This window comes from Scyliorhinus torazame, chromosome 30, assembly GCF_047496885.1.
Source record: "Scyliorhinus torazame isolate Kashiwa2021f chromosome 30, sScyTor2.1, whole genome shotgun sequence".
Lineage (NCBI taxonomy): Eukaryota > Metazoa > Chordata > Chondrichthyes > Carcharhiniformes > Scyliorhinidae > Scyliorhinus > Scyliorhinus torazame.
The window spans coordinates 27,138,548-27,164,044 of record NC_092736.1 but is presented as its reverse complement, the minus strand read 5'-3'; the positions used below and the strand labels follow the sequence as shown (position 1 = coordinate 27,164,044).

Genomic DNA, 25,497 nt, shown 5'->3' with positions numbered 1-25,497 from the left:
TGGGAATGTTTCCTGCTGGTGCATCACACTGTACGTGTCTCCAGACCGTGATGGCATAGTGGGAATATTGCTGGAGGCTGTGGAACATGGGTTCAAATATCAATTTATTGTTAAAGAATGGAATCTGCCATCATGACCTGATCTGGCCTCCATGTGACTCCAGATCCACACCAATGTGCTTGACTCTCAATGGCCCAGCAAGCTACTCTGTCCAAGGACAATTGGGGAATCAGCAACACATGTTACAACACCCACATCCAATGAGATAAATACAATGGTTCTTGTTCTGACACCCTGTAAGCAACATCCTGTGGCTACACGAGCCAGTCAGAGGCTGGGAATGTTGAAGTGTTTAACTGCCCTCCTGACTTTACAAACTCTGTCCACAATTTGCAGGAAGTGATTGGAACACTCCATTTGCCTGGAATTTTGGCTCCAGCAACATTACCATCCAGGACAAAACGGCTTGATTGGCACCTCATCCAGCACCTTTAAAAATTCACTCCCTCCACCACCAGCCCACAGTAACAGCCAGTGTGTACTATTTATACCAGCAACCTGGCAGATCTCCTTCAACAGCACCTTCCAAACCCATGCCATCTAGCACTCGCCATCCTGACTCGGAAATGTATCGGCCGTTCCTTCACTGTCGCTGGGTCAAAACCCTGAAACTCCCTCCCTGCAGCACTGTGGGTGTACCTACATCACACTGACTGCAGCGGTTCACCACCACCTTCAAGGGCAATTAGGGATGGGCAACAAGTGCTGGCCGTGCCAGTAATGCCCACATCCCATGAAATGTAAAGAAAATGAGTTGGTGTTGCTTTATTTGAACCACTGTTCCTTCAACTGGACCACTTTGTTCCTTATGCCAGTGTTGTTTATACAGGGGCACTCTCTGGTTCAAAAAGGGACAATCCAGGCAGGAATAGGATATTGTGCTGGGCGTGCCATTTTGAGTCAGTTTTCAGTGGCATAAAGCAATGGCGACTGATAAATGAGTTTATAAATGTGACTTTCCATAGCGTGTGCCCTAAACATCGCGTCCAAGATGGCGCCGGAACGAGGCGACTCTCTGTGAGCTCTCCCAAACAGATCCACTTTTTACTACTTAATGATCTGTTGAGCTGCTCGCAGAAAAATACTTTTCACTGTCCCTTGGTACACGTGACAATAAACAAATCCAATCCAATCCTGCCCATAGAATATCACATTCCTCTTTTTGAAAAAAAAAAACGCCAATTAATCAGGTTTTACATTTCCAATGCTCTTGCCCACTGCAACCTCGTGTGTCAAGGGATTCCCAGTGGGGAGGAGTGACAAATATGGTGTGACCCTAAACTCACATCGCTCTGTCATAAACACAGCTTTAAAATAAAACATTGGGCCGAATCAGGAATACTAGTCACTGCAGTCTCTAGCTGAAGTTTGCTCAGTAATATAAGGAGTCTGTATCTTAAAAATAACTGATCTGTTTTGATACAATTGCACCATTGAATCTCTACAGTGCAGAAGGAGGCCATTCGGACCATTGAGTCTCTGCCAACCCTCTGACAAAACACCCTGCCTAAGCCCAATCCCAATCCCCGTAACCCCACCTAGCCTTTTGACACTTGAGGGGCAATTTAGCACAGCGAATCCACCCAACCTGCACATCTTTGGACTGTGGGAACGACTGTCACCCGAGGTCGGAATCGAACCCGAGTCCCTAGCGCTGAGGCAGCAAAGCTAACTACTGTGCTGCCCGACCTCCTGCGTTTTGTACACAAGAAATTGCATGAACATCAAGTAGGCAGGTTTAGCAAAATTGAAAACCGATTTAGCCCTTCCCAAACAAGGTAATTTTTATCGAAGTATGTTTGCAAATTAACGGTCGTGCCCTGCATAGAAGAGCGGCTTCAGCAACAGGGAGACTGTCCTAGCATCATGAAGGTCCTGGGCATCTTCACCGAATAAAGCTGTCACTCTTGCACGTGCAGACCGGTAGTTTGTGCCTTTGTGTGTTTTTTTAAAAAAAAGTCTCATCTTTTTTCTGGAAACATTTACAAGTGAGCAACTGAAAACTAATCAGGCAGCTTTGTGATGCAAAGCGAGGCCAACAGCGTGGGGATCAGTTCCTGTACCGGCTGAGGTTATTCATGATGGCCCCATCTTCGCAACCTTGCCCCTTGCCTGAGGTGTGGTGACCCTCAGGTTAAATCGCCACCATTCAGTTCTCCCCCCTCAAAAGTGGCCTATGGTCGTCTGGGCCTATGGCAACTTTTTTTTTTTTTTAGAGTATCCAATTTTTTTTTCAACTAAGGGGCAATTTAGCCTCTTTTTTTCCCCCCCCCCCAATCCATTTAGCCCATGGCTGTCTGCACCAGCTCTCCTGCCTCCTCCCACTAACCCTGCAAATAATTTCCTTTCAGATAACAAGAGAATGAGAGTTAGTGGATAATATGCGAATAGATCTGCTTCAGAGTTTGCAGGGAGCGAGGGAAGGGATGGCTACAAGATGTGATTAAAAAAACACAGGCATGTAGTGCAGAAGTCCCTGAGTGCAAGTATTCAGTCCTTATACTGATCAGGGTGATGCGCTATCTGGGGAGATTATTTCCATTTAACAATTCTTATTACTTCTGGTTTGTCCTCCTCAGACTGTTGAATATGGAGCTGAGGCCGGGTCATATCCCCACCCTATTTTCACAACCCACCTAACCAGTACATCCTTGGATACAGGGCAATTTAGCATAACCAATCCACCGAACCTGCACATCTTTTGACTGTGGGAGGAAACCCACGCAGACATGGGGACAACATACAGACTCCGCACAGACACCCAAGGCCGGGTTGAACCCGGGTCCCGGGCACCGCCCGGGACTGCTGGATGGGGGGGATTTCCTCCGCCCGGGATTGCGGGGCAGGGCGGGCTGGATTCCCGGGATTGCGGGGCACCCGGATTGCTGGGCATGCGGGATTCCCTCCTCCTGGGATTGCGGTGTGCAATTCCCGGGATTGTGGGGCGGGCGGGATTCGGGACCGCGGGCCGGGAATCCCGGAATGGGATTCCCGGGTCTGACGCGCCGCTTCGTTACAATCCAACTACGCGCGCGAGGGAATCCCCGCCCCGTCACGTGATCCTCCATTGTGACGCGTCGGTCACCGACCACGCCCCCTACCAATCATAAGAGGCGAAGGGGGCGTGTCCCGGACAGGAGAACCAATCAGCACGCGCGGAACCAGCAACCAATGGCAGGAGGGGCGGTACTCCACGATTGACCAATAGAAACAATGGACGCGTAGTCATCATACGTTGTGGGGGGCGGAGTCAGGCCGTGTTTACTCCTCGGGAATCATTGGAGTGGCCGCGGGAGGGGCCGGAGTCACAGAGAGAGAGAGGCAGCCGGGGGAGGGCACACTGGGCAGGGGGGGGAGGGCACACTGGGCAGGGGGGGGAGGGCACACTGGGCAGGGGGGGGAGGGCACACTGGGCAGGGGGGGAGGGCACACTGGGCAGGGGGGGGCGGGCACACTGGGCAGCCGGGGGAGGGCACACTGGGCAGGGGGGGGCGGGCACACTGGGCAGGGGGGGGCGGGCACACTGGGCAGGGGGGGCGGGCACACTGGGCAGGGGGGGCGGGCACACTGGGCAGGGGGGGGCGGGCACACTGGGCAGGGGGGGGCGGGCACACTGGGCGGGGGGGGCGGGCACACTGGGCGGGGGGGGAGGGCACAGGGGGGAGGGCACACTGGGCGGGGGGGCACACTGGGCCGGGAGGGGGAGGCACACTGGGCGGGGGGGAGGGCACACTGGGCCGGGAGGGGGAGCTGCCCCGCCGACAGGCCGGTGTGTTGGGGGTGGGGGAGCTGCGGGGCCGCCTGTCGCTCGGTAGCGCGGCTCCCGGGATGAGGCGCCCCCGGGCCCGGGACAAACTCAAAACAATTCAGCACCGAGGCTTCGCTCACCACAAACTGCAGCCGGAACCCCGGCCCCGCTCCGCCGGCAGCTTCCCCGCTCCAAACCCCGCCTCACACAGCCCGCTGCAGCGTCACCGCTTCAAACAAACCCCGCCAACAGCGCGCTTCCGGGGAGGGAGAGACCCTCACACTGAGACCCCCACCCCCACACTGAGACCCCACCCTCACACTGAGACCCTCACACTGAGACCCTCACACTGAGACCCCCACCCCCACACTGAGACCCCACCCTCACACTGAGACCCTCACACTGAGACCCTCACACTGAGACCCCCACCCCCACACTGAGACCCTCACACTGAGACCCACCCTCACACTGAGACCCTCACACTGAGACTCCACCCTCACACTGAGACCCTCACACTGAGACCCCACCCTCACACTGAGACCCTCACACAGACCCCACCCTCACACTGAGACCCTCACACTGAGACCCCCACCCTCACACTGAGACCCTCACACTGAGACCCCCACCCCCACACTGAGACCCTCACACTGAGACCCCCACCCCCACACTGAGACCCCCACCCCCACACTGAGACCCTCACACTGAGACCCCTCCCTCACACTGAGACCCTCACACTGAGACCCCACCCCCACACTGAGACCCCCACCCCCACACTGAGACCCTCACACTGAGACCCCACCCTCACACTGAGACCCCACCCTCACACTGAGACCCTCACACAGACCCCACCCTCACACTGAGACCCTCACACTGAGACCCCCACCCTCACACTGAGACCCCCACCCCACACTGAGACCACCACCCCCACACTGAGACCCCCACCCCCACACTGAGACCCTCACACTGAGACCCCCACCCCCACACTGAGACCCTCACACAGACCCCACCCTCACACTGAGACCCCCACCCTCATACTGAGACCTTCACACGGAGACCCCACCCTCACACTGAGACCCTCACACAGACCCCCACCCTCACACTGAGACCCCCACCCCCACACTGAGACCCCACCCTCACACTGAGACCCCACCCTCACACTGAGACCCTCACACTGAGACCCCCATCCTCACACTGAGACCCTCACACTGAGACCCTGACACTGAGATCCCCACCCTCACACTGAGAACCCCACCCTCACACTGAGACCCTCACACTGACACCCCCACCCTCACACTGAGACCCTCACACTGAGACCCTGACACTGAGATCCCCACCCTCACACTGAGACCCCCACCCTCACACTGAGACCCTCACACTGACACCCTCACACTGAGACCCTCACACTGAGACCCTCACACTGAGATCCCCACCCTCACACTGAGACCCTCACACTGAGACCTTCACACTGAGACCCTCACACTGACGCCCTCACACTGACACCCCACCCTCACACCGTGACCCCCACACTCACACTGAGACCCTCACACTGAGACCCCCACCCTCACACTGACGCCCTCACACTGAGACCCCAACCTCACACAGAGACCCTCACACTGAGACCCCCACCCTCACACTGCACCCCCACCCTCACACTGACCCTCACACTGAGATCCTCACCCTCACACTGAGACCCTCACACTGAGACCCCCACCCTCACACTGACACCCTCATACTGAGACCTCCACCCTCACACTGAGACCCTCACACTGAGACCCTCACACTGAGACCCCCACCCTCACACTGAGACCCTCACCCTCACACTGAGACCCTCACACTGACACCCCCACCCTCACACTGAGACCTTCACACTGAGACCCTCACACTGACGCCCTCACACTGACGCCCCACCCTCACACCGTGACCCCCACACTCACACTGAGACCCTCACACTGAGACCCCCACCCTCACACTGACACCCCAACCCTCACACTGATACCCCCTCCCTCACACTGTGACCCTCACACTGATACACCCACCCTCACACTGAAACCCCCGCCCTCACACTGGGACCCTCACACTGAGACCCTCACCCTCACACTGAGACCCTCACACTGAGACCCTCACACTGAGACCCCCACCCTCACACTGAGACCCCCACCCTCACACTGAGACCCTCGCCCTCACACTGAGACCCTCACACTGAGACCCCCCCCACACACTGAGACCCTCACACTGAGACCCTCACACTGAGACCCCCACCCTCACACTGAGACCCCCACCCTCACACTGAGACCCTCGCCCTCACACTGAGACCCTCACACTGAGACCCCCACCCTCACACTGAGACCCCCACCCTCACACTGAGACCCTCACACTGAGACCCCCCCCCCACACACTGAGACCCTCGCCCTCACACTGAGACCCTCGCCCTCACACTGAGACCCTCACACTGAGACCCCCCCCACACACTGAGACCCTACACACTGAGTCTCCCCCTCACACCCTCAACACTGAGTCTCCCCCTCACACCCTCAACTGAGTCTCCCCCTCACACCCTCAACACCGAGTCTCCCCCTCACACCCTCAACACCGAGTCTCCCTCTCACTCCCTCAACACTGAGTCTCCCCCTCACACCCTCAACTGAGTCTCCCCCTCACACCCTCAACACCGAGTCTCCCCCTCACACCCTCAACACCGAGTCTCCCCCTCACACCCTCAACACGGAGTCTCCCCCTCACACCCTCAACACTGTGCCTCCCCCTCCTCCCTTTCACATTCTCAACACTGTGCAACGGGACCTTGCCATCCACCTGGAAGGGCAGATAGGACCCCGTCTTCTTGTCTTATCTGAAAGATTGCATCTCTGACTGTGCAGCACTGAAGTGTCAGCCTTTGAGTTGGCGTTCCAAATTGGTGTGGTACTTGAACCCACACCCATCTGACACATTGGCAAAAGTGCTACCCCCTGAGCCACAAGAGCAGATTCTCTGTTGCAGATTGTGTAAAGGCACTAACAGTATCCTTAGCTATCAACCCAAGAGACTACAGTATATCCATACTCTAGGTTTTCTTTGCGCCTGTGATGAATGTAGGAATTTCAGAAATATTGTATTATATGTATTGGGTGCAGTAAGGGTTAAAAGTGTGTATGACTGCTGCAGTAGTGTTTTCTAAAATCCTGGTTCGCAAAGCAGCCAGGCTTTGCGGCCACAAGAGGTGTAATTAAAGCATCATAAAAGTTTGGGCTAGGGCAACAAAGTGGCGCAGCGGGTTAGCCCTGCTGCCTCACGGCACCGAGATCTCAGGTTTGATCCCTGCTCTGGGTTACTGTCCGTGTGGAGTTTGCACATTCTCCCCGTGTTTGCATGGGTCTCGCCCCTACAACCCAAAGATGTGCAGGATAGGTGGATGGCCCATGCTTAATTGCCCCTTAATTGGAAAAAATGAATTGGGTTCTCTAAATTTTTTTTTTAAAGTTTGGGCTAATGGACTTTTGTTTATATTAAGAGGGTTCCATGGGGCGTAAATAATTAGTGATATTGCGTTCAGCTTAAGGATAAGAGGTAGTTAATGGGCGGAGCCAGGGCTGAAGCACTCTGATTTTAAGCTTCAGTTTAATTTTAGATTGGGATGTGAGCAGAGATCAAGCAACTGCTCTCAGTAGAGTAAGAAGTCTTACAACACCAGGTTAAAGTCCAACAGGTTTGTTGAAATCACTAGCTTTCGGGACTTCCGGTTGGGGTGATGCCTTGCTAGCCGCACGTTTCGGCGGCTCCAGCTCCGACGGACCTTCGGGCTCTTTTAAGAGCCCCAACGGGAAATTTTTGGGCGACGCAACCCGGTGTGGGGTGAGTGAGAAGGGAGTCCCCCCCCCAACGAAGGAGGAAAAAAACGGCGGCGGCGGCTGCAGCGCGAGGAATCGTCGACCAAAGAGACAGAAAGGGAGAAGCACAAGATGGCGGCGGAGAAAGCGCAGGCGACATGGGGGCCCGAGCAGGATGAAATTGTGAGACGGTGCGTGGAGCTACTAAAGAGGGAGGTGCTGACCCCGATGCTACAGGCAATTGAGGGGCTCAAGGAGACACAAAAGACCCAGGAGACTGAGCTCCGCATGGTGGAGCAGAGGGGACGGATAATGAGGACGAGATCCTGGGCCTGGCGGTCAAAACACAGACGCACGAGGCACTTCATAAAAAGTGTACTGAAAGGATCGAGGCCCTAGAAAACGGAGCGCGAAGGAAGAACCTTCGGATACTGGGTCTCCCTGAGGGTGTGGAAGGAGTGGACTGTGGAGCTTATGCAAGTACGATGCTGAGCTCACTGATGGGTGCTGAGGCCCCTACGGGCCCCTTGGAGGTGGAGTGGGCACATCGGATCCCGGCGAGAAGACCAAAAGCGGGAGAACCACCGAGGGCGATAATCGTGCGATTTCACCGCCTTAAGGATAGAGAAGAGGTCCTGAGATGGGCTAAAAAGGTGCGGAGTAGCAGATGGGAGAATGCAGTGGTACGGGTGTACCAGGATTGGAGTGCGGAGGTGGCGAGAAGGAGGGCGAGTTTTAACCGAGCCAAGGAGGTGTTGCATAAAAAGAAGGTGAAGTTCGGGATGCTGCAGCCGGCAAGACTATGGGTCACGTATCAGGAGAGACACCATTATTTCGAGACGGCGGAGGAAGCATGGACCTTTATTAAAGAGGAGAAATTGGATCGGAACTGAGGGACTGATGCTGCAGGAAATGTTATTGTTAATGTTATGGTTGATGTTAATAGAGAAGTAAATTGGGAAGGGGGGAGACATTGGGAAATGTGGGCGCCGGTGAGGGGGGAAAGACGGGACATAGATGGAGAATGAGGAAGGGGAGGGGGTGGGGAAAGGGAGCTGCGCCACAAGAGGCGGGTCAGGTAAATGGATGTTCCCGCGCCAGAAAGAATATGGCGGGAAGACAGGTGCAAGGCGGATGGGAGTTCCCCACACGGGGGTCGAGGAGTGAGCAGGAGTAGCCGGGGTCAGTTGAAGTCAGCTGACTTACGGAAGTAATATGGGGAGCAATCACGCTAGAAAGAGATCTAGCCGGGGGGGGGGGGGGGGGGGGGGACAACTGGGTTGCTGCTGCGGAAATCCAAAAGGAAATGGCTAAAGAGTGGGTGGTCGGGGGCGGAGTGCGACGCTGGGGGAGCGAGCGCGGAGGCGGGATATGGGACTGGCCTAGAGAAGGTAATGGCTAGTCGACACGGGAGGGGGGCAGGTAGCCCCCTAGTGAGGCTGATCACGTGGAACGTGAGAGGCCTGAACGGACCGATAAAAAGGGCCCGAGTGCTCGCGCATTTGAAAGAACTAAGGGCAGACGTGGTTATGCTCCAAGAGACGCACCTAAAGGTGGCGGACCAAGTTACGTTAAAGAAAGGATGGGTGGGACAGGTGTTCCACTCAGGACTAGACGCAAAGAACAGAGGGGTGGCCATATTGGTGGGGAAACGGGTAGCATTTGAAGCAAAGAACATCGTAGCAGATAGCGGAGGTAGATATGTAATGGTGAGTGGCAGGCTGGAGGGAATGGAGGTCGTGTTGGTTAATGTATATGCCCCGAACTGGGACGATGCGGGATTTATGAGACGGATGCTGGGGCGTATACCGGACCTGGAGATAGGAAACTTGATTTTAGGAGGGGACTTTAATACTGTGCTGGACCCGGGGCTAGATAGATCCAGCTCAAGGACCGGAAGAAGGCCGGCAGCGGCCAAGGTGCTTAAGGGGTTTATGGACCAAATGGGGGGAGTGGATCCATGGCGATTTCTTAGACCTAGGGCTAGGGAGTTCTCCTTCTTCTCCCATGTCCATAAAGTGTACTCCTGGATAGATTTTTTTGTTTTGGGAAGGTCGTTGATCTCTAGGGTGGAAGAAGCTGAGTATTCAGCCATAGCGGTTTCGGACCATGCCCCACATTGGGTGGACCTGGAATTAGGAGAGGAAAGGGAGCAGAGAGCACTCTGGCGATTAGATGTGGGATTGATGGCGGATGAGGGAGTGTGTGCAAGAGTGCGGGGGTGTATTGAGAGATATCTGGAGGTCAATGACGACGGCGAGGTCCCTGTGGGAGTGGTATGGGAAGCACTAAAAGCGGTGGTCAGAGGAGAGCTGATCTCCATTGGGGCCCACTAAAGGAAAACAGAGGCCAAGGAAAGGAAAAGATTACTGGGGGAGATTTTAAGGATGGATAGGGAATTTGCAGAGACCCCGGAGGAGGAGCTGTACAGGGAGAGGAGACGACTCCAGACGGAGTTTGACCTTCTGACCACCAGAAAGGCGGAGGTGCTGTGGAGGAAGGCACAGGGGGGGAGGTATGAATATGGGGAAAAGGCTAGTCGCCTGCTGGCTCATCAATTGCGAAAGAGGACAGCAGCGAGGGAGATAGGAGGAATTAGAGACGAAAAGGGAGACACGGTGCGAAGAGCAGGAAAGATAAATGAGGTGTTCAAGACCTTTTATGAGGAACTGTATAGGTCTCAACCCCCAGAGGGAGAGGAGGGGATGCGGTAGTTCCTGGATCAATTGAGGTTCCCGAGGGTGGAGGAGCAGGAGGTGGTAGGCCTGGGGGCACAGATTGGGGTGGACGAGGTTATTAAGGGACTGGGGAGCATGCAAGCAGGGAAGGCTCCGGGACCAGACAGGTTCCCGGTGGAATTTTACAGAAAATATGTGGACTTGTTGGCCCCGTTGATGGTGAGGACGTTCAATGAGGCCAGGGAAGGAGGGACTTTACCCCCGACAATGTCGGAGGTGACGATATCGCTAATTTTGAAGAGGGATAAAGATCCGTTGCAGTGCGGGTCCTATAGACCTATTTCATTATTGAACGTGGACGCCAAATTGCTGGCAAAGGTACTGGCATCGAGGATAGAGGACTGTGTCCCGGGGGTGGTGCACGAAGACCAGACAGGGTTCGTAAAAGGGAGACAACTGAATGTGAACGTGCGACGACTATTAGGGGTGATGATGATGCCCCCAGTGGAGGGGGAGGCAGAGATAGTGGCGGCAATGGATGCAGAGAAGGCATTTGATAGGGTGGAGTGGGAGTATTTATGGGAAGTGTTAAGGAGGTTTGGGTTCGGGAACGGGTTTATTAGTTGGGTCAAACTTCTTTATGGGGCCCCAACGGCAAGTGTAGTTACGGGTCGACAAAGATCGGAGTATTTCCGACTATATAGGGGAACATGACAGGGATGCCCGCTGTCTCCATTGTTGTTCGTGTTGGCAATTGAACCTCTGGCCATGGCGTTGAGAGACTCCAGGAAATGGAGAGGGGTGATTAGAGGGGGAGAGGAACACCGAGTCTCTCTATACGCAGATGACCTATTGTCGGACCCAGCGGGGAGGATGATAGAGGTTATGCGAATGTTGAGGGAGTTCGGAGATTTCTCGGGGTATAGGCTAAACATGGGGAAGAGTGAATTATTTGTGATACATCCAGGGGACCAGAGTAGAGAGATAGAAGACCTGCCTCTAAGGAAAGTGGAAAGGAACTTCCGATACCTGGGGATTCAGATCGCTAGGAGCTGGGGAACCTTGCACAGACTTAATCTGACACAGTTGGTAGAACAAATGGAGGAGGACTTCAAGAGGTGGGACATGCAGCCTCTGTCGCTGGTGGGCAGGGTGCAGGCAATTAAGATGATGGTCCTCCCGAGGTTCTTATTTGTATTTCAATGCCTCCCTATACTAATCACTAAGACCTTTTTCAATAAAATAGACAGGAGCATAACGAGCTTCGTGTGGGCAGGGAAAGTTCCGAGAGTAAGGAGGGGGTTCCTTCAGCGTAGCAGGGACAGAGGAGGATTGGCACTACCGAACTTGGGCGATTACTATTGGGCCGCCAATGTGGCAATGATACATAAATGGATGATGGAGGGTGAGGGAGCGGCGTGGAAAAGACTGGAGAGAAAGTCCTGTAAAGGGACGAGTTTAGAGGCGCTGGTGACGGCGCCACTACCGTTCTCGCCAAAAAAGTTTACCACGAACCCGGTGGTGGCGGCAACATTGAATATCTGGGGACAGTGGAGGCGACAGAGAGGGGTGCGGGGAGCCCTGGTGGGGTCCCCAATTAGGAACAACCATAGGTTCGCCCCAGGAAGAATGGATGGAGGATTTCAGAGCTGGCACCAGTTGGGAATTAGGAGGGTGGGAGATTTATTTATAGATGGGACTTTTGCGAGCTTGGGAGCATTGGAGGAAAAGTATAAGTTGCCCCGGGGAAACATCCTGAGATATATGCAGGTGAGGGCATTTACTAGACAACAGGTGAGGGAATTTCCGCTGCTCCCGACACAGGGGACTCAGGACAGAGTGCTTTCAGGGGTGTGGGTCGGAGAGGGCAAGGTGTCAGAGATATACCGAGGGAAGAGGGGGAGGAGTCGGTGGGCGAACTAAAAGGAAAGTGGGAAGAGGAGCTAGGGGAGGAGATTGAGGAAAGTATGTGGGCTGATGCCCTAAGCAGGGTAAACTCCTCTTCCTCATGCGCCAGGCTTAGCCTGATTCAATTCAAGGTGCTACATAGAGCACACATAACGGGAGCAAGATTGAGCAGGTTCTTTGGAGTGGGAGGTGCGGCGGAAACCCGGCAAACCACGCACATATGTTTTGGGCGTGCCCGGCACTGGAGGGGTATTGGAAGGGAGTGACGGGAGTGATTTCGAAGGTGGTGAAGGCCCGGGTCAAACCAGGCTGGGGGTTAGCTCTATTTGGAGTTGCGGATGAGCCGGGAGTGCAGGAGGCGAAAGAGGCCGACGTTGTGGCCTTTGCGTCCCTAGTAGCCCGGCGCAGGATCCTACTCATGTGGAAGGAGGCGAAACCCCCCGGACTGGAGGCCTGGGTAAATGATATGGCGGGGTTCATTAAACTGGAGCAGATAAAGTTTGCCCTGAGAGGATCGGCTCAAGGGTTCACCAGGCGGTGGCAGCCATTTCTCGACTACCTAGGGGAACGTTAGAGGGAAGACAGATGACCAGCAGCAGCGACCCGGGGGGGGGGGTTAGTTTAGTTTAGGTCAAACGATTATGGGGTTTAGTTATTTGTGTATTGTTAAAATTTCTTTACTGTTACGTTTGCTTTGTAAGAGGGAAAAAATTGTTGTTTGGAAAAGAGAGTTTGGGGACTTTTTGGGGTATAAACTCAACATAGGGAAGAGTGAGCTCTTTGTGGTGCATTCAGGGGACCAGGGAAGGGGGATATACGAGCTACCGCTGAAGAGGGCGGAAAGGAGCTTTCGGTACCTCGGGATCCAAGTAGCTAGGAGTTGGGGGGCCCTGCACAAGCTCAATTTGACACGGTTGGTGGAGCAGATGGAGGAGGATTTTAAAAGATGGGATATGCTGCCACTCTCACTAGCGGATAGGGTGCAGTCGGTCAAAATGACGGTCCTCCCGAGGTTTTTCTTTGTGTTCCAGTGCCTTCCCATTATGATCCCCAAAGCCTTTTTCAAACGGGTAAGCAGAAGCATCATGGGATTTGTGTGAGTGAATAAGACCCCGAGGTTGAAGAGAGTGTTTCTGGAGCGTAGTAGGGACAGGGGGGCTGGCGCTGCCGAATCTGTGTGGCTATTATTGGGCAGCCAATGTGGCGATGATCCGTAAGTGGGTAATGGAGGGAGAGGGGGTGGCGTGGAAGAGGTTAGAGGTGGCGTCCTGTGTGGGTACGAGCCTGAGGGCGCTGGTGACGGCACCGCTGCCGCTCTCGCCGACAAGGTACACCACGAGTCCAGTGGTGGCGGCGAGGCTGAAGATCTGGGAGCAGTGGAGGCGACACAGGGGCGAGATGGGAGCCTCGGTTTGGTCCCCGATTCGGGAGAACCATCGGTTCGTCCCGGGAAGGATGGGTGGGGGGGGTTTCGGAGCTGGCATCAGGCAGGGATTAGAAGAATGGGGGACCTGTTCATCGATGGGACGTTTGCGAGCCTAGGGGCGCTGGAGGAGAAGTTTGGGCTACCCCCGGGAAACGCTTTCAGGTACATGCAAGTGAGGGTGTTTGTGAGGTGGCAGGTGAGGGAATTCCCGCTGCTTCCGGCACGTGGGATTCAGGATAGCCTCTTGCGCCAGGCTCAGCCTAATATAGTTCAAAGTTACTCACAGAGTGCATATGACAGGGGCGAGGTTGAGTAGGTTCTTTGGGGTGGAGGACAGATGTGGGTGGTGTTCGGGGAGCCCAGCAAGCCACGTCCATATGTTCTGGTCGTGCCCAGCGCTAGTTGGGTTTTGGAGGGGTTTTGCGAGGACAATGTCTAAGGTGGTGAACGCCCAGGTCAAGCCGAGCTGGGGATTAGCAGTATTTGGGGTATGGCACGAGCGTATGCGTCCCTGGTAGCCCGGCGGAGGATTTTGCAACTATGGAAAGACGCGAAGACCCCTAGTGTGGAAGCTTGGATCAATGACATGGCAGGGTTCATCAATGAAATGAAATGAAATGAAAATTGCTTATTGTCACAAGTAGGCTTCAAATGAAGTTACTGTGAAAAGCCCCTAGTCGCCACATTCCGGCGCCTGTTCGGGGAGGCTGGTACGGGAATTGAACCGTGCTGCTGGCCTGCCTTGGTCTGCTTTCAAAGCCAGCGATTTAGCCCTGTGCTAAACCAGCCCTCAAGTTGGAGAGGATAAAGTTTGCCTTGCGAGGGTCTGGGCAAGGGTTCTCCAGGCGGTGGCAACCGTTCCTAGACTACCTCTGGTGCGTTAGGAGGTTGTCAGCAGCAGCAGCAGCAGCCCGGGGGGGTGGGGGGGGGGGTTTCTTTTGGGATGGCGTTTGGGTGAAGGTGTTTTTTTTCCCTATTTGGGCTTTTAAATGTTATATGGGGGGTTATTGTATATGGGGGAAATCCAATGTATAATTTCTGACTGTTGTGTTCATGTTTCTTTCTTTTGGTTGGGGGGGGGTTGTTGAAAATTTGAATAAAGATATTTAAAATTGATTTAATTACATTTACAATAATTCTTCACTAACTGACCAAGTCTGATTTAAAGCTTGGCCATGGTATATAGGAATCTCAAAGTAAACAAACAATGAAGGGACAGACTACATGCACCCCAGGTTTCAGCTGACCAGCGAGGAGAGGCAATTGATTTCAGAAATATTTTTATTCAAACCAGAACATACATAAACATTTTTTATTTAAAAAAATATATAATTTTAGAGTACCCAATTCATTTTTTCCAATGAAGGGGCAATTTAGCGTGGCCAATCCACTTACCCTGCACATCTTTGGGTTGTGGGGGCGAAACCCACGCAGACACGGGGAGAATGTGCAAACTCCACACGGACAGTGACCCTGAGCCAGGATCGAACCTGGGACCTCGGCGCCGTGAGACTGCAGTGCTAACCACTGTGCCACCGTGCTGCATACATAAACATGAACACATAATCATTCAAAAACATAACACGAACCCCACAGTTTAATGTTTCTCCCCATTTTCTCCCCTTAACAACCCGCCCCCCCCCCCCAACCTGCTGGCAAAAAACGAGTCTTCAAGCAGGGATACGAAGAACCGCCATCTCACCCAGAACCATCCACCTTGAGCTCCTAAGGGCTGCCTTAATCTTTTCCAATTTAAGAAATTCTGCTACATTCTCCCAGCCACACCCACACTCTCAGTGGCTCCGCCGACCTCCACGCCAGTAGAATTCCCCGTCGGGCATTCACAGTGGCGAAGGCCACCACATTGGCTTCCTTCCCCTCCAACAGCTCCGACACCCCGAAGATCGGCACTAGAGGGCCCGGCGGCATTGGCACAGTGGTTAGCACCGCTGCCTCACAGCACCAGGGACCTGGGTTCGATTCCAACCTTGGGTGACTGTCCGCGTGGAGTTTGCATGTTCTCGCTTTGTCACCGTGGTTGACTCCATCCGTTCCGTGGCCCCGCAAAGAGGGGCTACCGCTCCCTCAATCACCTTCGACCAGTCTTCTTGCATCTCTAGCTGATGCTGCCAAAGCTCGCCCTTAATCAACCCCATCAATTTCTCCACTGGCAAAAGGGTGGACAACAACGATGCCCCCCGCCCCTCCGCTATGCCTTCTGTAACTGCGCCACACAGATCCTCCACCTTCAGCACCGTCGCCTTATTTGACTTCTGCTGGGAGCAGTAACCCTGCGATATTCCACCTCGGAGGAGAATTCGATTCCCACCACTTATTCCACACAATTTACGATCACAGAGCCCATTAATCGGGTAGAAAGGGCCAATTGATTCCGGCACAACAAAAGAATTAAACACGTTCCTTTTGCCAGCACAGCTCCTCTCCAAGCTCAGAGACATTCGGAACAAATTACAGATGCACAGGTTTCAAAATGTAGCTGGTTTCAGGGGCGAAAACTCCTAATGCTAATTCTGATCTGGTTTAGAATCCCCGATTTTAATCACTCCATCGTTGGTGGCTGCACCTTCAATTGTCCAATATCTAACGGGCAGCACAGCGGCGCAGTGGTTAGCACTGCTGCCTCACGGCGCCGATGTCCCAGGTTCGATCCCGGCCCTGGGTCACTATCGGTGTGGAGTTTGCACATTCTCCCCGTGTTTGCATGGGTTTCGCCCCCCCACAACCCAAAGATGTGCAGGGTAGGTGGATGGCCCACGCTTAATTGCCCCTTAATTGGAAAAAATAAATTGGGTACTCTAAATTTAAAAAACAAAGTTGTCCAATATCTGGAATTTCCTCTCTGTATCTCACTGCCTGACTTCCCTCCTTTAAGACACTCTTTCAAGCGAGGGTTTGAGGTATTTGATCTCATATCTTCTTATGTGGCACAGTCATTTTGTGTTAGAACACCGCAGTGAAGTGGCATGGGGCATTTGATCCTGTTCAAGGTGCTATATAAATGTACATTGTTGTTGCTGTGGAGATGGTTCCAAATTCTCGTAAACAATGAAGGAAATAAGGAAATAAGATGTTGTTTATCACCGTCCGACCTTCGCGACCCACGCCACATTCGCTTACCTTTAATATACCAGGTAAGCCTGCTTGACCCTCACAATTTCATTTCAATCAGATTGACAGGAGGAGGGCGATGCGCACATCAGGTGCAGACTTCAGCCAGATCCTTTGTGCCGTCTTCATCTTTGTGAGAATGGAAAATCCAACCTCGCACACGTAGGTCATTGTGAAGGGCAATAGCAAAAGAATGCTCGTTTTACTCAGCATGGACACTCCTGGGTGATGCTATACCAGAATGCTGACAGCCCCATTGCCTTTTGGAGTGTTTTTAATGTGGTATTACAGGTCAGGTACAGCAGCGTAGTCTTTTCATTTGGAGCCAGCTGCAAGTTAATAACTGACTCTGGGGTCCCAAACTCAAAAGGATTTTTTTTACCCACCACTTCTCTTACAAAATCTGAAACTTCTCTCATTTGCCAGTACTTCCCTGCATATAACACACATGGAATTTGCATTGGCACAATTGACAAAATCATACCTCAAGAAACTTGTTCCCGAGTTAATTTCCTTCTTTGTAGGCTGTTAACCAGAGGCCCTGGAGCTCTGTACATAGCTAACACCAGCACTGCTCTGTCCTGCCCTGGACTCTCCAGGGCAGCTCTCTCTAACAGATACAGTCGTGCGATCCTGGCCTATTTGTGTATCCAGCCGTCTCTTATTTGTAAGAAAACGATTCATCTTCTTAGTCCTCTTGCCTTGCTTGCTAGCAGCTGGAAAGTGGAAGACGTTCTCCTCCATGATTTGATGCCAAATCTACATGATATCACGTGTACGTGCAGGGCACGTGACCGTCTCACTGCTGCCGCTTATGGCCGGAAGACTGCCGACCGCCTCATTTCCTTCTCAGTTAAAAGGCAGCAACGACCACCAGTCCCAACAAAAAATGCCGATTGTCGCCGTTGGGCATTTCTCCCGCGATCAGAACCACCGTGGGAATGCCGCGACTGATTGCTCCGCGACCCTCCAAGCGCCCGCCCCTGCAACCCTCCAAGCACCCGCCCGCAGCCCACACTTTGACAAACCCTGACCCAAATGTACAAAAGTGCCCTGGGACATTTCACTGTGGTAAATGCAAACTTAACCAATGAATGCCCAGCTTTAGTCAACCCGTGCTTTTCAAAATGCCCATATTGTTGCTTCAAGTGAACTTCACTTCCAACTAAAAAATTACAATTCATTCTAATATTGAAACAACGCAGTTAAAAAGGTAGATAATTCTCAAAGGAATCATCATTCTGACCCCCCCTGTGCGCACTGACCTGCATTGGTTCCTGGTTAAGCAAGGCCTTGATTTGAAAAGTCTCAGCCTTGTTTCCGATTCCCTCCACGGCCTCGCCCCTTCCCTGTCTCTGTATCTTCCTCCGGTTTCATTGAATTTACAGTGCAGAAGGAGGCCATTCGGCCCATCGAGTCCGCACCGGCTTTTGGAAAGAGCACCCTACCCAAGGTCAACACCTCCACCCTATCCCCACAACCCAGCAACCCCACCCAACACCAAGGGCAATTTTGGACAGTAAGGGCAATTTACCATGGCCAATCCACCTAACCTGCACATCTTTGGGCTGTGGGAGGAAACCGGTGCACCCGGATGAAACCCACGCGCACACGGGGAGAACGTGCAGACTCCGCACAGACTGTGACCCAAGCCGGTATCGAACCTGGGACCCTGGAGCTGTGAAGCAATTGTGCTATCCACAATGCTACCGTGCTGCATTTTCAGAGGTTCTGAAATTCTCTGTGTTGGCTGCATTTATCTACGTCTGGCCTCTTCAGCACCCCTGCTTTTAATTGTTCCGCCATCTGCAGCCTGGACCCGATGTTGTAGAATTCCTCCTCTAAACTTCGCCATCTCTCGACTTGTCCTTCCTCCTTGAGGACTCTCCTTAAAGCTCCAGTTTTGGGCCATTTGCCTTTACATCATCTCGTGGGGTCAGTATCGAAGTGTTCTTTAAAAAAATAAATTTAGAATACCCAATTCACTTTTTCCAATTAAGGGGCAATTTAGCGCGGCCAATCCACCTACCCTGCACATCTTTGGGTTGTGGGGGCGAAACCCACGCAAACACGGGGAGAATGTGCAAACTCCACACGGACAGTGACCCAGAGCCGGGATTGAACCTGGGACCTTGGTGTCATGAGGCAGCAGGGCTAACCCACTGTGCTGCCCCCCGTATCGAAGTGTTCTTATAGTGTCCCTGGGAAGCGCCTTAGAATGTTTTGTTATATTAAAGGTGCTATATAACTACATAGGAATTAGGAACAGAAGTGGGCAATTCCTAGAACAGCATCATTGAATCCCTACAGTGCAGAAGGAGGCCATTTGGCCCATCAAGTCTGCACCCGCCCTTGGCAAGAGTACCCTACTTAAGCCCATGCCTCCACCCCATCCCCGTAACCCCACCTAACCTTTTGGACACTAAGGGACACTCAGCCCTTCGATCCTGCTCCACCATTCAATCAGATCCTGGTTGATCTCTTCCTGGTCCCAAATCCACCTCCCCACCTCTTCCCCATATCCGTTTTAAAAATAAATTTAGAGTACCCAATTCATTTTTTCCAATTAAGGGGCAATTTAGCGTGGCCAATCCACCTACCCTGCACATCTTTGGGTTGTAGGGGTGAGACCCACGCAGACACGGGGAGAATGTGCAAACTCCACATGGACAGTGACCCAGGGCCGGGATCGAACCCAGGTCCTTGGCGCCGTGAGGCAGCAGTGCTAACCACTGCGCCGCTGTTCCACCTTCCCCATATTCCTTTAACCCGTTTTTAAAATCAGGAATATATATATCTCCTTCTTGAAACCATTCAATGATTCGGACGACAATTACAAGTTGTTAATTCTAAACAATCGAAAAATTATCAACTTGTAGTCATAGATCTAAATAAGATATCATTACCAGTCTGAAATGTCTGCATGTTGAAACATCAACTGCATTTTTTTGTTCATTGAATTCGCCAACTTATTTAATTGGCTACAGTGACCTTGAATTTTCTATTTCTAGTTGTGATCTTCAAGGTCAGGTTACAACATGGAATAAAAAGTGGACATTGGCAGTATGGAAATGAAGTTGGCAGAGTGGCATGAAAGATCGAGGAATGTCGATTACTCTTCAGACTGGAGGACGGTATGCTGCGGGCATGCGGGCATCAGTCGAGGGTCGATGCTCAAGCCACTGACTTTGGTGATGCATATTCATGCCATCCTGGGTGTACGGGGTGCAATTTCAAAATCTGGAGGTATTGTGGACGGTGTGGGAGGGGAGGGCCGGGGGCGGGGGGGGGGGGGGGCGGGGGTGGGGTGGGGGGGGGGGGGTGGTGTATAGTGACAGACTTCAAGTGGACGTATGGACAGGCGGATTGGCCCAGAAGATATCAAATGAAATTCAATGAAAAGCGATACATTTTGGTAGGAAGACTGTATGGGGCGATAACTATAAAGGGCACAATTTTAAAGGGAGTGCAGAATCAGAGAGGTCTGAGGGGTATCTGTGCGCAGATTGTTGAAGGTAACAGTGCAAGTGAACAAAGCTTTTAAAAAGGCGTGCAAGACCCTGGGTTTAATAAATAGAAGTACAGCGTACAAAAGCAAGAAATTCTGATCAATTGGAATAATTGTTCATGTCCAATTCTGGGCACCGCACTTTCGGAAGTGTTGTGTGTGGTCTTCTATACCTTGCAAAGGAATCCACCAAATACCTTGACTTGTCCAAGGATCTTTATTGAATCACACGTGGTAAGATAGCGACCTGTTACAGATTTATGGAGTTTCTTTGCACTCCTCTGGAACTACACCTAGCACGACTGTTCACCTGTATGTCTTCCAACCATCTCCGACAACCATCTGGTGATGGCCGGTTGTGTCTCCCCTTATATGGGAGTCACTGGTCACATCACCACAGCCTTGAGACTGCATGGTGTGCCTGCACCGCCACCTACTGGTTGGAGGTCGCATACCATCCATCTATGATATTGCCGTTAGGCATATCACCACAGAAAGGGTACAGTAAGAAGTCTTACAACACCAGGTTAAAGTCCAACAGGTTTGTTTCAAACACTGGCTTTCGGAGCACTGCTCCTTCCTCAGGTGAATGAAGAGGTATGTTCCAGAAACATATATATAGACAAATTCAAAGATGCAAGATAATGCTTAGAATGCGAGCATTTGCAGTTAATTAAGTCTTGACATATCCAGAGATAGGGGTAACCCCAGGTTAAAGAGGTGTAAATTGTCTCAAGCCAGGACAGTTGGTAGGATTTCGCAAGCCCAGGCCAGATGGTGGGGGGTGAATGTAATGCGACATGAATCCCAGGTCCCGGTTGAGGCCGCACTCATGTGTGTGGAACTTGGCTATAAGTTTCTGCTCGCCGACTCTGCGTTGTCGCTCGTCCTGAAGGCCGCCTTGGAGAACGCTTACCCGGAGATCAGAGGCTGATTGCTGAAGTGTTCCCCGACTGGAAGGGAACATTCCTGCCTGGTGATTGTCGCGCAATGTCCGTTCATTCGTTGTCACAACGTCTGCATGGTTTCGCCAATGTACCACACTTCAGGGCATCCTTTCCAGCAGCGTATGAGGTAGACAACGTTGGCCGAGTCACACGAGTATGTACCGCGTACCTGGTGGGTGGTGTTCTCACGTGTAATAGTGGTATCCATGTCGATGATCTGGCACGTCTTGCAGAGATTGCCATGACAGGGTTGTGTGGTGTCGAGGTCACTGTTCTGAAGACTGGGTAGTTTGCTGCAAACAATGGTTTGTTTGAGGTTGCACGGTTGTTTGAAGGCAAGTAGTGGGGGTGTGGGGATGACCTTGGCAAGATGTTCATCTTCATCGATGACGTGTTGAAGGCTGTGAAGAAGATGTCGTAGTTTCTCCGCTCCGGGAAAGTACTGGACGACGAAGGGTATTCTGTCGGTTGTGTCCCGTGTTTGTCTTTGGAGGAGGTCGGTGCGGTTTTTCGCTGTGGCGCGTTGGAACTGTCGATCGATGAGTCGAGCGCCATATCCCGTCCGTACGAGGGCATCTTTCCGTGTCTGTAGATGTCTGTGACGCTCCTCCTCGTCTGAGCAGATCCTGTGCATACGGAGAGCTTGTCCATAGGGGATGGCTTCTTTAATGTGTTTAGGGTGGAAGCTGGAGAAGTGGAGCATCGTGAGGTTATCCGTGAGCTTGCAGTAAAGCAAAGTGCTGAGGTGACCGTCATTGATGGAGATGAGTGTGTCCAAGAATGCAACTGATTTTGGGCGCGGCGGGTAAAAGGTGGGTGGAATCCCCGGGTAGGACGGTGAACAATGTTGTTTGTGCTCTACCTGAGCGTAGCTGACCAGAGGGGGGTCCTCAGGCAGGGCGGGGACCAATGCCGTTTCTCCACTGCCTGAGCAACGGCAAGAACGGGTAAGAATGTGGTCATCGTGAGTGGCTGACTCTCGAATTAGGAGAGCAACTATGAGTCGTGTTCTGTAGACAAACTAGTTCCTCTGAACTATTGTCTGGGACAAACTTGTACCTTTAACAAGGTTCTGGTGGACTTCCGGGTGCGGCGATGACCAGCTGAGTCGCACGTTTCGGCAGCTCCCGGTGGAACGGACTTTTGGGCTCTTAATAAGAGCCCCAACGGCAATTTTAACGGCTAAAAGTACTGTGCGGTGAACCAGAAGGGAATCCCCCCTGGATACGGATGAAAAAAGGAGAGGAAGGTGGCTGGATTGCGGTGGATCCTTTAGAGCAGCGGCAAGGAAGGCAAGCAAAAACCAAGATGGCGTCGGAAGGTGGCAGTTTAATATGGGGCCCTGAACAACACGAGTTTTTGAAACGCTGCGTGGAAGAACTCAAAAAGGAAATGAAGAAGGAGCTGTTGGCCCCGATATTACAGGCGATCGAAGGGCTAAAGGAGGGGCAAAAGACCCAGGAGCGGGAAGGCAAAGGCTGCCGAGAATGAGGACGACATACAGGGCCTGGTGGTGAAGACGGAGACGCATGAGGCACACCATAAACGATGTGTGGAAAGGCTGGAGGCGCTGGAGAACAACGCGAGGAGGAACAACCTAAGGATTCTTTGTCTTCCTGAAGGTGCGGAGGGAGCGGACGTTGGGGCATATGTGAGCACGATGCTGCACTCGTTAATGGGAGCGGAGGCCCCGGCGGGTCCGCTGGATGTGGAGGGAGCATACCGAGTGATGGCGCGAGGACCGAGAGCAGGAGAAATTCCTAGAGCCATAGTGGTGAGATTCCTCCGTTTTAAGGATAGAGAGATGGTCCTTAGATGGGCAAAGAAAACTCGGAGCAGTAAGTGGGAGAACGCGGTGATCTGCGTATACCAAGACTGGAGTGCGGAGGTGGCGAGAAGGAGGGCGAGCTTTAATCAGGCCAAGGCGGTGCTTCACAAAAAGAAGATAAAATTCGGAATGCTGCAACCGGCAAGACTGTGGGTCACATATCAAGGGAGGCACCACTACTTTGAGACGGCGGATGAGGCGTGGACTTTTATCGTGGAAGAAAAATTGGAATGAGCGGGTTATTAAAAAAAGAATGTTTGAAACAAAGTGGTGGGGCGAGTATGGGGGGCGAAGAGGGGGGTAAAAAGGGGGGAAAGAGGAGTTTTATGTTATTAATCCTGCGATGTGGTAACTTTTCTCTCTTCCACAGGAGGTGGTGGGGGGAGGAAAGGAGGTGGAGGAGATGGGGCGTTGGCCATTGGGGGCGGGGCCAAGGGGGAAGCGGGGCTCGGTTCCCGCGGTATGATAATCATGGCGGGAATAGGGAAGCAGGAAGGAGGGGGCGTCGCACGGTGCGAGCCGAGGTCACGGGGGGAAGCCGAGGTCGGCCAGAGTTTGCTGACTTCTGGGAGCAACATGGGGGGTGTAACTACGCTAGTGGGGGATCTAGCGGGGGGGGGGGGGGGGGATTATTGGGCTGCTGCTGCTGGGGAGAGGGGGGAGCTGGCATGGGGTGGGATGGGCGGGGGGGCACCGCCTGGGGGGGACACAGCTGCGTGGGAACCGGGTGAGGAGCTGGAAAAAGGGGATGGCTAATCGACAAGGGGGGGGGGGTAAAAAGCCCCCCAACCCGGCTGATCACGTGGAACGTGAGAGGGCTGAACGGGCCGATAAAGAGGGCACGGGTACTCGCACACCTTAAGAAACTTAAGGCAGACGTGGTTATGTTACAGGAAACGCACTTGAAACTGATAGACCAGGTGAGACTACGCAAAGGTTGGGTGGGGCAGGTGTTCCATTCGGGGCTAGATGCGAAAAACAGGGGGGGGTGGCTATATTAGTGGGGAAGCGGGTAATGTTTGAGGCAAAGACTATAGTCGCGGATAGCGGGGGCAGATACGTGATGGTGAGTGGCAAACTACAGGGGGAGACGGTGGTTTTGGTAAACGTATATGCCCCGAACTGGGATGATGCCAATTTTATGAGGCGTATGCTAGGACGCATCCCGGACCTAGAGGTGGGAAAGTTGGTAATGGGGGGAGATTTCAATACGGTGTTGGAACCAGGGCTGGACAGGTCGAGGTCCAGGACTGGAAGGAGGCCGGCAGCAGCCAAGGTGCTTAAAGATTTTATGGAGCAGATGGGAGGAGTAGACCCGTGGAGATTTAGCAGACCTAGGAGTAAGGAGTTTTCGTTTTTCTCCTATGTCCACAAAGTCTATTCGCAAATAGACTTTTTTGTTTTGGGAAGGGCGTTGATCCCGAAGGTGAGGGGAACGGAGTATACGGCTATAGCCATTTCGGATCACGCTCCTCATTGGGTGGACTTGGAGATAGGGGAGGAAAAAGAACGGCGTCCACCCTGGAGAATGGACATGGGACTAATGGCAGATGAGGGTGTGTGTCTCAGGGTGAGGGGGTGCATTGAAAAGTACTTGGAACTCAATGATAATGGGGAGGTCCAGGTGGGAGTGGTCTGGGAGGCGCTGAAGGCAGTGGTTAGAGGGGAGCTGATATCAATAAGGGCACATAAAGGAAAGCAGGAGAGTAGGGAACGAGAGCGGTTGCTGCAAGAACTTCTGAGGGTGGACAGGCAATATGCGGAGGCACCGGAGGAGGGACTGTACAGGGAAAGGCAAAGGCTACACGTAGAATTTGACTTGCTGACAACGGGTACTGCAGAGGCACAGTGGAGGAAGGCACAGGGTGTACAGTACGAATATGGGGAGAAGGCGAGCAGGTTGCTGGCCCACCAATTGAGGAAAAGGGGAGCAGCGAGGGAAATAGGGGGAGTGAGGGGTGAGGAAGGAGAGATGGAGCGGGGAGCGGAGAGAGTGAATGGAGTGTTCAAGGCATTTTATAAAAAATTATACGAAGCTCAACCCCCGGATGGGAGGGAGAGAATGATGGGCTTTCTGGACCGGCTGGAATTTCCCAAGGTGGAGGAGCAGGAAAGGGTGGGACTTGGAGCACAGATTGAAAATAGAGGAAGTAGTGAAAGGAATTAGGAGCATGCAGGCGGGGAAGGCTCCGGGACCGGATGGATTCCCAGTTGAATTTTACAGGAAATATGTGGACTTGCTCGCCCTGCTACTGACGAGGACCTTTAATGAGGCAAAGGAAAGGGGACAGCTGCCCCCGACTATGTCTGAGGCAACGATATCGCTTCTCCTAAAGAAGGAAAAGGACCCGCTGCAATGCGGGTCCTATAGACCTATTTCCCTCCTAAATGTAGACGCTAAAATTCTGGCCAAGGTAATGGCAATGAGGATAGAGGATTGT

The 25,497-nt window shown here is 52.9% G+C and overlaps 1 protein-coding gene and 1 long non-coding RNA gene across 2 annotated transcripts in view; one reads left to right on the top strand and one right to left on the bottom strand.

Annotated features, from left to right (window-relative positions):
* Window positions 1-3,981, bottom strand: part of sin3aa (SIN3 transcription regulator family member Aa) — a 159,677-nt gene extending 155,696 nt beyond the window's left edge. Inside the window, exon 1 of the mRNA XM_072493045.1 lies at window positions 3,949-3,981. The gene's annotated coding sequence lies outside the window, so the exon portion shown is untranslated. The remainder of the gene's footprint in view (window positions 1-3,948) is intronic.
* LOC140404465 (uncharacterized) overlaps window positions 1-25,497 on the top strand; it is an 80,507-nt gene that overhangs the window by 25,978 nt on the left and 29,032 nt on the right. The gene's annotated exons all lie outside the window — the stretch shown is intronic.